Source organism: Lissotriton helveticus, chromosome 1_2 (genome assembly GCF_964261635.1).
Source record: "Lissotriton helveticus chromosome 1_2, aLisHel1.1, whole genome shotgun sequence".
Classification (NCBI taxonomy): domain Eukaryota; kingdom Metazoa; phylum Chordata; class Amphibia; order Caudata; family Salamandridae; genus Lissotriton; species Lissotriton helveticus.
The window spans coordinates 318,425,382-318,439,840 of NC_136058.1; the positions used below are offsets into that span (position 1 = coordinate 318,425,382).

At 54.6% G+C, this 14,459-nt stretch overlaps 2 non-coding genes across 2 annotated transcripts; both read left to right on the forward strand.

The window, feature by feature from the left end:
* Nucleotides 1–3,016: 3,016 nt before the first annotated feature.
* Nucleotides 3,017–3,088, forward strand: TRNAP-AGG (transfer RNA proline (anticodon AGG)). The gene has a single exon. It is a non-coding gene; the product is annotated as a tRNA-Pro (tRNA).
* Nucleotides 3,089–13,012: 9,924 nt separating this feature from the next.
* TRNAF-GAA (transfer RNA phenylalanine (anticodon GAA)) lies at nt 13,013–13,085 on the forward strand. Its single transcript has one exon. It is a non-coding gene; the product is annotated as a tRNA-Phe (tRNA).
* Nucleotides 13,086–14,459: the final 1,374 nt, after the last annotated feature.

Sequence of the window (14,459 nt, forward strand, 5' to 3'; positions counted from 1 at the left end):
AAAGACACTTCTACAGACACTTCCAAATCTGAACATTGCCCTATTATCAAGGACTGTCCCGCTAATGACTTTGCCTCAAATCCTCCCCTGTTAGAGAGAACTCCGCAACAGGAGTATAAACAGAAGCTACGGTCTAGTAAAATAAGTCAGCCAGTTTAATTGTCTAAGTCCCCCTGGGTGAAACGGTTAGACAGGTATCTGACATGTATGAGATAGACCCCCATAGTGAGAGAGTTAGTCAAAACTCAATCCGATGTATAGTTTTTCTAAGTTTTATATTATTTTTAAGCTTGATGGTTACCTGCACGAGTTATGCATTTCATCTATGTTTTCCAATTTCTCATGTAAATAAGTTTTCTAATGCTACAGTAGAGCACACGTTTAGTGATCTGCCTCCTCATGAACTATCCTATCGTCTTGCTATGCGCAACAATTCCTTTATCCGTATGTTACATTATTCACACCAGACCAGCAATGCCACTAATTGTTGGGTGTGTGGTCGACTCCCCCCTTTCCAGACACCGAAGGGAGTTCTGCCACTGTTTCCTTATCCGTTTTCACATAATGGTTCGTGTGGAGCCTGGTCCATGTTAACGTCATCTTCAAATGATATGTCCCTTCTGAACAGTACATGTTTTCCAGACAAGCAAGGTCTCGCCCACAGAACAGGGTTAGATCTAGAAAATGAAGTTTATAATTTGGGTAATTATTCTTCGAATTTCATGGTCCTGAATGTCCAGTCTGATCCCACTCCAGACTTACCTGCTATTTCAGTACTACCAGTCAAAGGCGAATTATGTGTCAGAAATAATGGTTCCGCACATGTAGGACATAGTGATTGTACTACTATTGTCAAGTATAGTGACAGTGGGAAATCTATTTTCAAAGCTTCACGTCATTCTTATTTTGTTTGTGGTCAGACCGCATATGTTCGTCTGCCCCTCGATTGGGATGGAACCTGTTACATTGCCTTCCTACTGCCACCAGTTTTTCTAGCCCCATCCGATTATCATAGAAACACACATCTAGTACACATTAGACATAGAAGGGAGATCGAGTCCCCGATTGTCGATCAAACTGAAACTGCTCTAGAACAGTATACAGATTTCAATAAAGGTTTCTTTTTTTTTATAGGACCTATCCAGAATAGTAAGTTAATACGTAGATTGACCAGAACCCTTGAAGCAGTAGTGAATGAGACTGCCTCTGCTCTAGGTAATTTAACCGAAGAGCAATCTGCTATGAGATTTGTCATGCTCCAAAATCGTCTCGTTCTTGATGTCATACTGGCCGATAGAGGAGGAGCATGTAGAGTCATCGGATCTAGTTGCTGCATTTTCATTCCTAATAACGCGCCGTCTGTTTATTCAGCTATAACCAGACTTCATAAAATTGCCCATCAGTTACACCAGAATCCAGGCACCTGGACATGGTCCGGTTGGTTTTGGAGTATAGTTTCTGCCTGGGGATGGAAAGTATTGTCATTTCTAGGTATTGCAGTAGCGATCATATTCAGTTGCTGCCTCTGTATACAATGTGGCCCTGCGATTTGCGGCATTTGTGCTACCTCTTGTATTCCTAGTCCTAAATCCCGTTCCAAGAAAATTCGAGACGAGCAAATGATACTGTATGAAATGATAGATGGTATCATGAATATAGATGTTTCCTGATGGAAACGTAGTGACAAGGAGGGAATGTGGAAAAGTAAATTTTGCCATGTTCTGTGTCCCTACGTGTTCCCCATCTTATGTTATATGTGCATGATTAATATGCATATGTATTCCTTATGACCGATTTAAGACGCAATTACAGTTGTGTCCACCTCTAGTATGCCAGTTCCCAGTTTTCGTGAATACAACGAATATCAGGCCTATGTAAAGTTACGTTGCCACGTTTCACAGTGTGCACGTTATTTCATTATAAAGTCCCCGTTTCTAGGCCTCAAAAGGGCCCGGACTCAGATTCAGCTCCTGTCTTCTGAACCCTCTCCGAGGAGCGATACAGCCCCCACCTGTATCCCTGACCCTTCACTTACTTCCTGCCTCACAGTGCCCGGCTCGGCCTGGCTCTGCCTGCCAGTCTGCCAAGAGTATGTTATGATTCTAGTTATCAGTCCAGCCCTCCTTCTCTGCATTCCTAAGCTACTGAATCGCATCAATAGTTTCCGTCATGGTCTAGCCTTTACGTCTCCATGTAAGAGAAATACTGTATTAATGGTCATTTAATATTCCTCAACACGCACTACATGTAGAATAATGCATGCACCAGTCTTAGAGTCTGTTAGCCTTTACCCTGATAACTTTTGGATTCTATCAACATGTTCTCTAAACATCAGATACTAGATAGTGTTTAGGTACATGTCGCTCTGACTCTCCAGACTTTAGTCTCTCCTTCTAGCGCAGAAGTCATAGCCCCCAGCTTCTCCTAGTAACACGTCATTGCCAGCTTGCGCGCACCTCTAGGTTAGAGGTCCCGGCTCCTTAGGTAGCCCCCTACATGTTTCCGCCCCATTTGTGACATATTCTGTTACGTTTACATCACATGTCTATGTACACGCCTCTTGTTACACCTACTTTCAGCCTTATCTTTCGCGACTGCTACAGGCCCTGCCTACTGCTACGCCTATTGTATTGAACATCATGTATTTCGTTTAAGTATATATATGCTTGTACACTGTTATTAAAGTCCCCACTTCTTCGCCACTTCCCCCTTACCCCGTTGTGCAGCGCTGCCATCCTATTCCTGTGCAGGTTGTCCTGTTCCTGTCCTTTATGCTGTATTAAACCTGCAAACTCCAGCTACCTCGAATCTTGACTCTTATTTATTGAGCTATCTGTTATTGTATATCTAGTCAAAAATAGAGGTATTATTTATTTATTTACCACAGAGCGTCCGTCTGTCCTCTGGGAGTACCTGCGGCTAAGGAGGGAACAGACAAAAATGATATAAAATACCGGTAAAGTCCTAGCAGAGATCGACACAACATATAAAACATGTACCTCTGCATACCACAGCTGGCTCGTTGGTCTAGGGGTATGATTCTCGCTTAGGGTGCGAGAGGTCCCGGGTTCAAATCCCGGACGAGCCCTCTTTTCCTTTTATAAAGTCATATTTCAATAAATATTAACAAAACAAGTGACTTTGAAATAACCAGGGTTGGTTTTGCATTTGATTACAAACATACCCTGACGCACCTAAAGGAAGAACGTGAGCCCTGTACCACCGAGCCAGCTGCAGGAACAGCTGGGGGAGGGGGCGGGGCAGCGACCCCCCACATCAGCACCAGGAGGGGTTTGTTTTTAAGTGACTCGCGTTGAACCTGAGAACAGGGGATGAAAACTTTTATTGAAACTAACCTCGGGGACAGAAAGGTGAGCCGTGGGGGTGCACACTGGACACAGCAGCAGGGCTGAGACCCCATCCAGACACAAGGGGCTGAGACCCCATCCCGACACAAGGGGCTGAGACCCCATCCAGACACAAGGGGCTGAGACCGCATCCAGACACAAGGGGCTGAGACCCCATCGAGACACAAGGGGCTGAGACCCCATCCAGACACAAGGGCCTGAGACCCCATCCAGACACAAGGGGCTGAGACCCCATCCAGACACAAGGGGCTGAGACCCCATCCAGACACAAGGGGCTGAGACCCCATCCAGACACAAGGGGCTGAGACCCCATCCAGACACAAGGGGCTGAGACCCCATCCAGACACAGGGGGCTGAGACCCCATCCAGACACCAGGGGCTGAGACCCCATCCAGACACAAGGGGCTGAGACCCCATCCAGACACAAGGGACTGAGACCCCATCCAGACACAAGGGGGTGAGACCCCATCCAGACACAAGGGGCTGAGACCCCATGCAGACACAAGACCCCATCCAGACACAAGGGGCTGAGACCCCATCCAGACACAAGGGGCTGAGACCCCATCCAGACACAAGGGGCTGAGACCCCATCCAGACACGAGGGGGTCAGACCCCATCCAGACACAAGGGCTGAGACCCCATCCAGACACCAGGGGCTGAGACCCCATCCAGACACAAGGGGCTGAGACCCCATCCAGACACAAGGAGCTGAGACCCCATCCAGACACAAGGGGCTGAGACCCCATCCAGACACAAGGGGCTGAGACCCCATCCAGACACAAGGGGCTGAGACCCCATCCAGACACAAGGGGCTGAGACCCCATCCAGACACAAGGGGCTGAGACCCCATCCAGACACAAGGGGCTGAGACCCCATCCAGACACAAGACCCCATCCAGACACAAGGGGCTGAGACCCCATCCAGACACAAGGGGCTGAGACCCCATCCAGACACAAGGGGCTGAGACCCCATCCAGACACAAGGGGCTGAGACCCCATCCAGACACAAGACCCCATCCAGACACAAGGGGCTGAGACCCCATCCAGACACAAGGGGCTGAGACCCCATCCAGACACAAGGGACTGAGACCCCATCCAGACACAAGGAGCTGAGACCCCATCCAGACACAAGGGGCTGAGACCCCATCCAGACACCAGGGGCTGAGGCCCCTTCCAGACACGAGGGGCTGAGACCCCATTCAGACACAAGGGGCTGAGACCCCATCCAGACACAAGGGGCTGAGACCCCATCCAGACACCAGGGGCTGAGACCCCATCCAGACACAAGGGGATGAGACCCCATCCCGACACAAGGGGCTGAGACCAGACACAAGGGGCTGAGACCCCATCCAGACACAAGGGGCTGAGACCCCATCCAGACACAAGGGGCTGAGACCCCATCCAGACACAAGGGGCTGAGACCCCATCCAGACACAAGGGGCTGAGACCCCATCCAGGCACAAGGGGGTGAGACCCCATCCAGACACAAGGGGCTGAGACCCCATCCAGACACAAGACCCCATCCAGACACATGGGGCTGAGACCCCATCCAGACACAAGGGGCTGAGACCCCATCACACAAGGGGCTGAGACCCTGTCCAGACACAAGGGGCTGAGACCCCATCCAGACACAAGGGGCTGAGACCCCATCCAGACACAAGGGGCTGAGACCCCATCCAGACACAAGGGGCTGAGACCCCATCCAGACACAAGGGGCTGAGACCCCATCCAGACACAAGGGGCTGAGACCCCATCCAGACACCAGGAGCTGAGACCCCATCCAGACACAAGGGGCTGAGACCCCATCCAGACACAAGGGGCTGAGACCCCATCCAGACACAAGGGGCTGAGACCCATCCAGACACAAGGGGCTGAGACCCCATCCAGACACCAGGAGCTGAGACCCCATCCAGACACAAGGGGCTGAGACCCCATCCAGACACCAGGAGCTGAGACCCCATCCAGACACAAGGGGCTGAGACCCCATCCAGACACAAGGGGCTGAGACCCCATCCAGACACCAGGAGCTGAGACCCCATCCAGACACAAGGGGCTGAGACCCCATCCAGACACCAGGAGCTGAGACCCCATCCAGACACAAGGGGCTGAGACCCCATCCAGACACGAGGGGCTGAGACCCCATCCAGACACAAGGGGGTGAGACCCCATCCAGACACAAGGGGCTGAGACCCCATCTAGACACAAGGGGCTGAGACCCCATCCAGACACAAGGGGCTGAGACCCCATCCAGACACAAGGGGCTGAGACCCCATCCAGACACAAGGGGGTGAGACCCCATCCAGACATAAGCGGCTGAGACCCCATCCAGACACCAGGGGTTGAGACCCCATCCAGACACAAGGGGGGGCTGAGACCCCATCCAGACACAAGGGGCTGAGACCCCATCCAGACACAAGGGGCTGAGACCCCATCCAGACACAAGGGCTGAGACCCCATCCAGACACCAGGGCTGAGACCCCATCCCGACACAAGGGGCTGAGACCCCATCCAGACACAAAGGACCCCATCCAGACACAAGGGGCTGAGACCCCATCCAGATACAAGGGGCTGAGACCCCATCCAGACACAAAGGACCCCATCCAGACACAAGGGGCTGAGACCCCATCCAGACACAAGGGGCTGAGACCCCATCCAGACACAAGGGGCTGAGACCCCATCCAGACACCAGGGGGTGAGACCCCTTCCAGACACAAGGGGCTGAGACCTCATCCAGACACAAGGGGCTGAGACCCCATCCAGACACAAGGGCCTGAGACCCCATCCAGACACAAGGGGCTGAGACCCCATCCAGACACCAGGGGCTGAGACCCCATCCAGACACAAGGGGCTGAGACCTCATCCAGACACCAGGGGCTGAGACCCCATCCAGACACAAGGGGCTGAGACCCCATCCAGACACAAGGGGCTGAGGAGGCCCCATCCAGACACAAGGGGCTGAGACCCCATCCAGACACCAGGGCTGAGACCCCATCCAGACACAAGGGGCTGAGACCCCATCCAGACACAAGGGGCTGAGACCCCATCCAGACACAAGGGGCTGAGCCCCCATCCAGACACAAGGGGCTGAGGCCCCATCCAGACACAAGGGGCCGAGACCCCATCCAGACACCAGGGCTGAGACCCCATCCAGACACAAGGGGCTGAGACCCCATCCAGACACAAGGGGCTGAGACCCCATCCAGACACAAGGGGCTGAGCCCCCATCCAGACACAAGGGGGTGAGACCCCATCCAGACACAAGGGGCTGAGACCCCACCAGACACAAGGGGCTGAGACCCCATCCAGACACAAGGGGCTGAGACCCCATCCAGACACAAGGGGCTGAGACCCCATCCAGACACACGGGGCTGAGACCCCATCCAGACACAAGGGGCTGAGACCCCATCCAGACACAAGGGGCTGAGACCCCATCCAGACACCCGGGGCTGAGACCCCATCCAGACACAAGGAACTGAGACCCCATCCAGACACAAGGGGCTGAGACCCCATCCAGACACAAGGGCCTTAGACCCCATCCAGACACAAGGGTCTGAGACCCCATCCAGACACAAGGGGGTGAGACCCCATCCAGACACAAGGGGCTGAAACCCCATCCAGACACAAGGGGCTGAGACCCCATCCAGACACAAGGGGCTGAGACCCCATCCAGACACCAGGGGCTGAGACCCCATCCAGACACAAGGGGCTGAGACCCCATCCAGACACCAGGGGCTGAGACCCCATCCAGACACAAGGGGCTGAGACCCCATCCAGACACAAGGGGCTGAGACCCCATCCAGACACAAGGGGTTGAGACCCCATCCAGACACAAGGGGCTGAGACCCCATCCAGACACAAGGGGCTGAGACCCCATCCAGACACAAGGGGCTGAGACCCCATCCAGACACAAGGACCCCATCCAGACACAAGGGGCTGAGACCCCATCCAGACACAAGGACCCCATCCAGACACAAGGGGCTGAGACCCCATCCAGACACGAGGGGCCAAGACCCCATCCAGACACAAGGGGCTGAGACCCCATCCTGACACAAGGACCCCATCCAGACACAAGGGGCTGAGACCCCATCCAGACACGAGAGGCCGAGACCCCATCCAGACACAAGGGGCTGAGACCCCATCCAGACACAAGGGGCTGAGACCCCATCCAGACACAAGGGGCTGAGACCCCATCCAGACACAAGGGGCTGAGACCCCATCCAGACACCAGGGGCTGAGACCCCATCCAGACACAAGGGGCTGAGACCCCATCCAGACACAAGGGGCTGAGACCCCATCCAGACACAAGGGGCTGAGACCCCATCCAGACACCAGGGGCTGAGACCCCATCCAGACACAAGGGGCCGAGACCCCATCCAGACACAAGGGGCCGAGACCCCATCCAGACACAAGGGGCCGAAACCCCATCCAGACACAAGGGGCTGAGACCCCATCCAGACACAAGGGGCTGAGACCCCATCCAGACACAAGGGGCTGAGACCCCATCCAGACACAAGGGGCTGAGACCCCATCCAGACACAAGGGGCTGAGACCCCATCCAGACACAAGGGGCTGAGACCCCATCCAGACACAAGGGGCTGAGACCCCATCCAGACACAAGGGGGTGAGACCCCATCCAGACACCAGGGGCTGAGACCCCATCCAGACACAAGGGGCTGAGACCCCATCCAGACACAAGGGGCGGAGACCCCAGGGGGCTGAGACCCCATCCCGACACAAGGGGCTGAGACCCCATCCAGACACAAGGGGTTGAAACCCCATCCAGACACAGGGGGTGAGACCCCATCCAGACACAAGGGGCTGAGACCCCATCCAGACACAAGGGCCTTAGACCCCATCCAGACACAAGGGGCTGAGACCCCATCCAGACACAAGGGGCTGAGACCCCATCCAGACACAAGGGGCTGAGACCCCATCCAGACACAAGGGGCTGAGACCCCATCCAGACACAAGGGACTGAGACCCCATCCAGACACCAGGGGCTGAGACCCCATCCAGACACAAGGGGCTGAGACCCCATCCAGACACAAGGGGCTGAGACCCCATCCAGACACAAGGGACTGAGACCCCATCCAGACACAAGGGGCTGAGACCCCATCCAGACACAAGGGGCTGAGACCCCATCCAGACACAAGGGGCTGAGACTCCATCCAGATACAAGGGGCTGAGACCCCATCCAGACACAAGGGGCTGAGACCCCATCCCGACACAAGGGGCTGAGACCCCATCCAGACACAAGGGGCTGAGACCCCATCCAGACACAAGGGGCTGAGACCCCAGGGGGCTGAGACCCCATCCAGACACGAGGGGCTGAGACCCCATCCAGACACAAGGGGCTGAGACCCCATCCAGACACAAGGGGCCAAGACCCCATCCAGACACAAGGGGCTGAGACCCCATCCAGACACAAGGGGCTGAGACCCCATCCAGACACAAGGTGCTGAGACCCCATCCAGACACCAGGGGCTGAGACCCCATCCAGACACAAGGGGCTGAGACCCCATCCCGACACAAGGGGCTGAGACCCCATCCAGACACAAGGGGCTGAGACCCCAGGGGGCTGAGACCCCATCCAGACACAAGGGGCTGAGACCCCATCCAGACACAAGGGGCCGAGACCCCATCCAGACACGAGGGGCTGAGACCCCATCCAGACACAAGGGGCTGAGACCCCATCCAGACACAAGGGGCCGAGACCCCATCCAGAAACAAGGGGCTGAGACCCCATCCAGACACAAGGGGCTGAGATCCGATCCAGACACAAGGGGCTGAGACCCCATCCAGACACAAGGGGCTGAGACCCCATCCAGACACAAGGGGGTGAGACCCCATCCAGACACAAGGGGCTGAGACCCCATCCAGACACAAGTGGCTGAGACCCCATCCAGACACAAGGGGCTGAGACCCCATCCAGACACCAGGGGCTCAGACCCCATCCAGACACAAGTGGCTGAGACCCCATCCAGACACAAGGGGCTGAGACCCCATCCAGACACAAGCCACTGAGACCCCATCCAGACACAAGGGGCTGAGACCCCATCCAGACACAAGGGCTGAGACCCCATCCAGACACCAGGGGCTGAGACCCCATCCAGACACAAGGAGCTGAGACCCCATCCAGACACCAGGGGCTGAGACCCCATCCAGACACAAGTGGCTGAGACCCCATCCAGACACAAGGGGCTGAGACCCCATCCAGACACCAGGGGCTGAGACCCCATCCAGACACAAGGGGCTGAGACCCCATCCAGACACAAGGGGCTGAGACCCCATCCAGACACCAGGGGATGAGACCCCATCCAGACACAAGGAGCTGAGACCCCCATCCAGACACAAGGGGCTGAGACCCCATGCAGACACAAGGGGCTGAGACCCCATCCAGACACAACGGGCTGAGACCCCATCCAGACACAAGGGGCTGAGACCCCATCCAGACACAAGGGGCTGAGACCCCATCCAGACACAAGGGGCTGAGACCCCATCCAGACACAAGGGGCTGAGACTCCATCCAGATACAAGGGGCTGAGACGCCATCCAGACACAAGGGGCTGAGACCCCATCCCGACACAAGGGGCTGAGACCCCATCCAGACACAAGGGGCTGAGACCCCATCCAGACACAAGGGGCTGAGACCCCATCCCGACACAAGGGGCTGAGACCCCATCCAGACACAAGGGGTTGAGACCCCAGGGGGCTGAGACCCCATCCAGACACGAGGGGCTGAGACCCCATCCAGACACAAGGGGCTGAGACCCCATCCAGACACAAGCGGCCAAGACCCCATCCAGACACAAGGGGCTGAGACCCCATCCAGACACAAGGGGCTGAGACCCCATCCAGACACAAGGGGCTGAGACCCCATCCAGACACCAGGGGCTGAGACCCCATCCAGACACAAGGGGCTGAGACCCCATCCCGACACAAGGGGCTGAGACCCCATCCAGACACAAGGGGCTGAGACCCCAGGGGGCTGAGACCCCATCCAGACACAAGGGGCTGAGACCCCATCCAGACACAAGGGGCCGAGACCCCATCCAGACACGAGGGGATGAGACCCCATCCAGACACAAGGGGCTGAGACCCCATCCAGACACAAGGGGCCGAGACCCCATCCAAACACAAGGGGCTGAGACCCCATCCAGACACAAGGGGCTGAGATCCGATCCAGACACAAGGGGCTGAGACCCCATCCAGACACAAGGGGCTGAGACCCCATCCAGACACAAGGGGGTGAGACCCCATCCAGACACAAGGGGCTGAGACCCCATCCAGACACAAGGGGCTGAGACCCCATCCAGACACAAGGGGCTGAGACCCCATCCAGACACCAGGGGCTCAGACCCCATCCAGACACAAGTGGCTGAGACCCCATCCAGACACAAGGGGCTGAGACCCCATCCAGACACAAGCGGCTGAGACCCCATCCAGACACAAGGGGCTGAGACCCCATCCAGACACAAGGGCTGAGACCCCATCCAGACACCAGGGGCTGAGACCCCATCCAGACACAAGGAGCTGAGACCCCATCCAGACACCAGGGGCTGAGACCCCATCCAGACACAAGGGGCTGAGACCCCATCCAGACACAAGGGGCTGAGACCCCATCCAGACACAAGAGGCTGAGACCCCATCCAGACACAAGGGGCTGAGACCCCATCCAGACACAAGGGGCTGAGACCCCATCCAGACACAAGGGGTTGAGACCCCAGGGGGCTGAGACCCCATCCAGACACGAGGGGCTGAGACCCCATCCAGACACAAGGGGCTGAGACCCCATCCAGACACAAGCGGCCAAGACCCCATCCAGACACAAGGGGCTGAGACCCCATCCAGACACAAGGGGCTGAGACCCCATCCAGACACAAGGGGCTGAGACCCCATCCAGACACCAGGGGCTGAGACCCCATCCAGACACAAGGGGCTGAGACCCCATCCCGACACAAGGGGCTGAGACCCCATCCAGACACAAGGGGCTGAGACCCCAGGGGGCTGAGACCCCATCCAGACACAAGGGGCTGAGACCCCATCCAGACACAAGGGGCCGAGACCCCATCCAGACACGAGGGGATGAGACCCCATCCAGACACAAGGGGCTGAGACCCCATCCAGACACAAGGGGCCGAGACCCCATCCAAACACAAGGGGCTGAGACCCCATCCAGACACAAGGGGCTGAGATCCGATCCAGACACAAGGGGCTGAGACCCCATCCAGACACAAGGGGCTGAGACCCCATCCAGACACAAGGGGGTGAGACCCCATCCAGACACAAGGGGCTGAGACCCCATCCAGACACAAGGGGCTGAGACCCCATCCAGACACAAGGGGCTGAGACCCCATCCAGACACCAGGGGCTCAGACCCCATCCAGACACAAGTGGCTGAGACCCCATCCAGACACAAGGGGCTGAGACCCCATCCAGACACAAGCGGCTGAGACCCCATCCAGACACAAGGGGCTGAGACCCCATCCAGACACAAGGGCTGAGACCCCATCCAGACACCAGGGGCTGAGACCCCATCCAGACACAAGGAGCTGAGACCCCATCCAGACACCAGGGGCTGAGACCCCATCCAGACACAAGGGGCTGAGACCCCATCCAGACACAAGGGGCTGAGACCCCATCCAGACACAAGAGGCTGAGACCCCATCCAGACACAAGGGGCTGAGACCCCATCCAGACACAAGGGGCTGAGACCCCATCCAGACACAAGGGGCTGAGACCCCATCCAGACACAAGGGGTGTCTCTCTGAGAAGGGCCTCAGTTATATTTGTAATGATCGGGTTGTTTCTGGTCAGAGTGAAGTTAGAAGGACGGTCGCTGCCCTTCTCCGTTCTGATTGGTGCATCAGAGATTTCTTTTTTATTTATTTTATTTAATGCGATTTTATATAGCGCAAACTTTACCCGAAGGTGTCAGAGCGCTTTACATAAGAACCTGTTGCAAAACATAAGGATTAAGGATTGCATGCGTTACATAAAAGATACACACAGAAAAAAATTGCAAATGTACAAGATGTAAAGTCACAGAAAGAAGAGACTAGTGATTAGAGTTATCTCAGTATACATAGGGAAGGGATACAAATGGATATACTCTAAGAGTCACATAGGAATGGTAAAGAGTACAATGGTCTACTGCATATGCTAGTGATTAGAGTTATCTCTATATACATAGGGAAGGGAAATGAATGGATAAAGAGATGCGGAATTCTGAGGCACTTTAAATGTCCCGTGTATTTTCTTTGGCTCAATAATTCGGATGGACGCGTTTAAAGCGCCTTGGTTCTGATTGGCGCATTCTGTGGCACAGTCCCCTGGCGGGGGCATCTTTGGGTGCAGGGGTGTATTCTAAAGGCTTATTCTCTGGCACAGTCATTGTGATGTGTATTTTAGGGGTACAATAACGACCCCAGGCGCCCTTCGTAGTGATATCCTGCAGCTGTGGTTGTGATGGGCATATTCTGGGCACCAGGACCCTGCTCTGTATGTTCTGTGCCAGGCTTCGGGCACTGGGAAGAAAGAGGCGCAGGCACTCACCAGAGAGAGGGGCAGGAAACAACTCCGAGCACAACAGCTCCAGGGTGTGTTCACTGGAATCACAACAGTCACAACATTGTATCAGAAGCGGCCGAAATAGCTCAGTTGGGAGAGCGTTAGACTGAAGATCTAAAGGTCCCTGGTTCGATCCCGGGTTTCGGCAGATGCCTTTTGTAGACTCAAACATCAACCATTACACGTTTAGAAACTTGTGGAAGAAAACATTAATCTTTTTATTACATCTGTCCTTCCTCTTCAGTTTTTATGATTTATAGCTTCTTGCAATGATACCTCCTTCCGGTACAATCCCTCTGTTGTTTGTGGGTCTCACACCTCGTGCACAGGAGCACTATCCCACAGGGAGTGATGTCACTCACACACTGCAGGCACAATCACACACGGGGAGCTGATCACCCAGTGCCTCCGAGCAGAATCAAAAATTTGCTAGCATTCGCGACAAGAATTTTCAATTCTATTAAGGACACGGAGGCGAGGATTATGCTTCTCAAACTTTACTGCATCAACACAGCAGCCAATGAAATTATATTATTTTCTCAAGTAAACAGTAAAATTACTACATTTCCCATGAACACCATGGTTATAGGCACGCCCCCACAGTCCATAAGAACCCCCAGCGTGCACATCACTTCCTCTTTCTTTGAGGCGATAAGTCCATAACGTGAACCAAACAAAACAGTCCATAACATGAACCAAACAATCCTCCAACGTGGAAGAAGAACTTCAGGTCGTCATCTCGACGTCAGTCGTCTGTCAGTCCGACTTCTTATCCGATCCTGAAATAAAGGAAACAACACCCCGTAATTCTTGCATAAAAGGGTGGGTAAGCTTAATACATACAGTACATTAAGCCGGGTGGGATAATCCTCGCCTCCGTGTCCTTAATAGAATTGAAAATTCTTGTCGCGAATGCTAGCAAATTTTTGATTCTATTACAGGACCGGAGGCTTCAGATTATGCTAGTTTAACGCTGTTGAAATACCACAGAAGTAATATCTCCCACCGGCTTGTAATAAAACGTTTTAAACGTTGAATCAGAGGACCAATCTGCACAATGCATAATATCTTGGATACTGGATCCTAAACCATATGACTTGGACGCCATTGCGCCTCTAACTGAATGAGCACCAAAAATACTCGTATCAACACCAGCCTCCTTCATAATGAACCGAAGCCATCTAGCAATAGTGGCAGCCGCCACTGGTTTAAAGGGCTTTTGAATAGAAATCAACAATTGCGAACAGCCCTGCGGCCGCAAGGCCTTCGTACACTCCTCGTAGGTCTTCAAACAATGGACCACACATAGTTTTTCATTGTCAGGAAAAGCATTATAAGAAATATGTCGAGACATTGTTTTAGTACGACCTGTAATATGAAAAGAAACCCCCTCCGGGGTAAACACTCTACCTGTTACGTCGAGAGCTCTGACATCTGAAGATCTTCTGCAAGAGGACAGACAAAGCAACATGGCTAGTTTAGCCCACAATTGCTTCCTGGACAGGAGAGAATTAACCGGCCA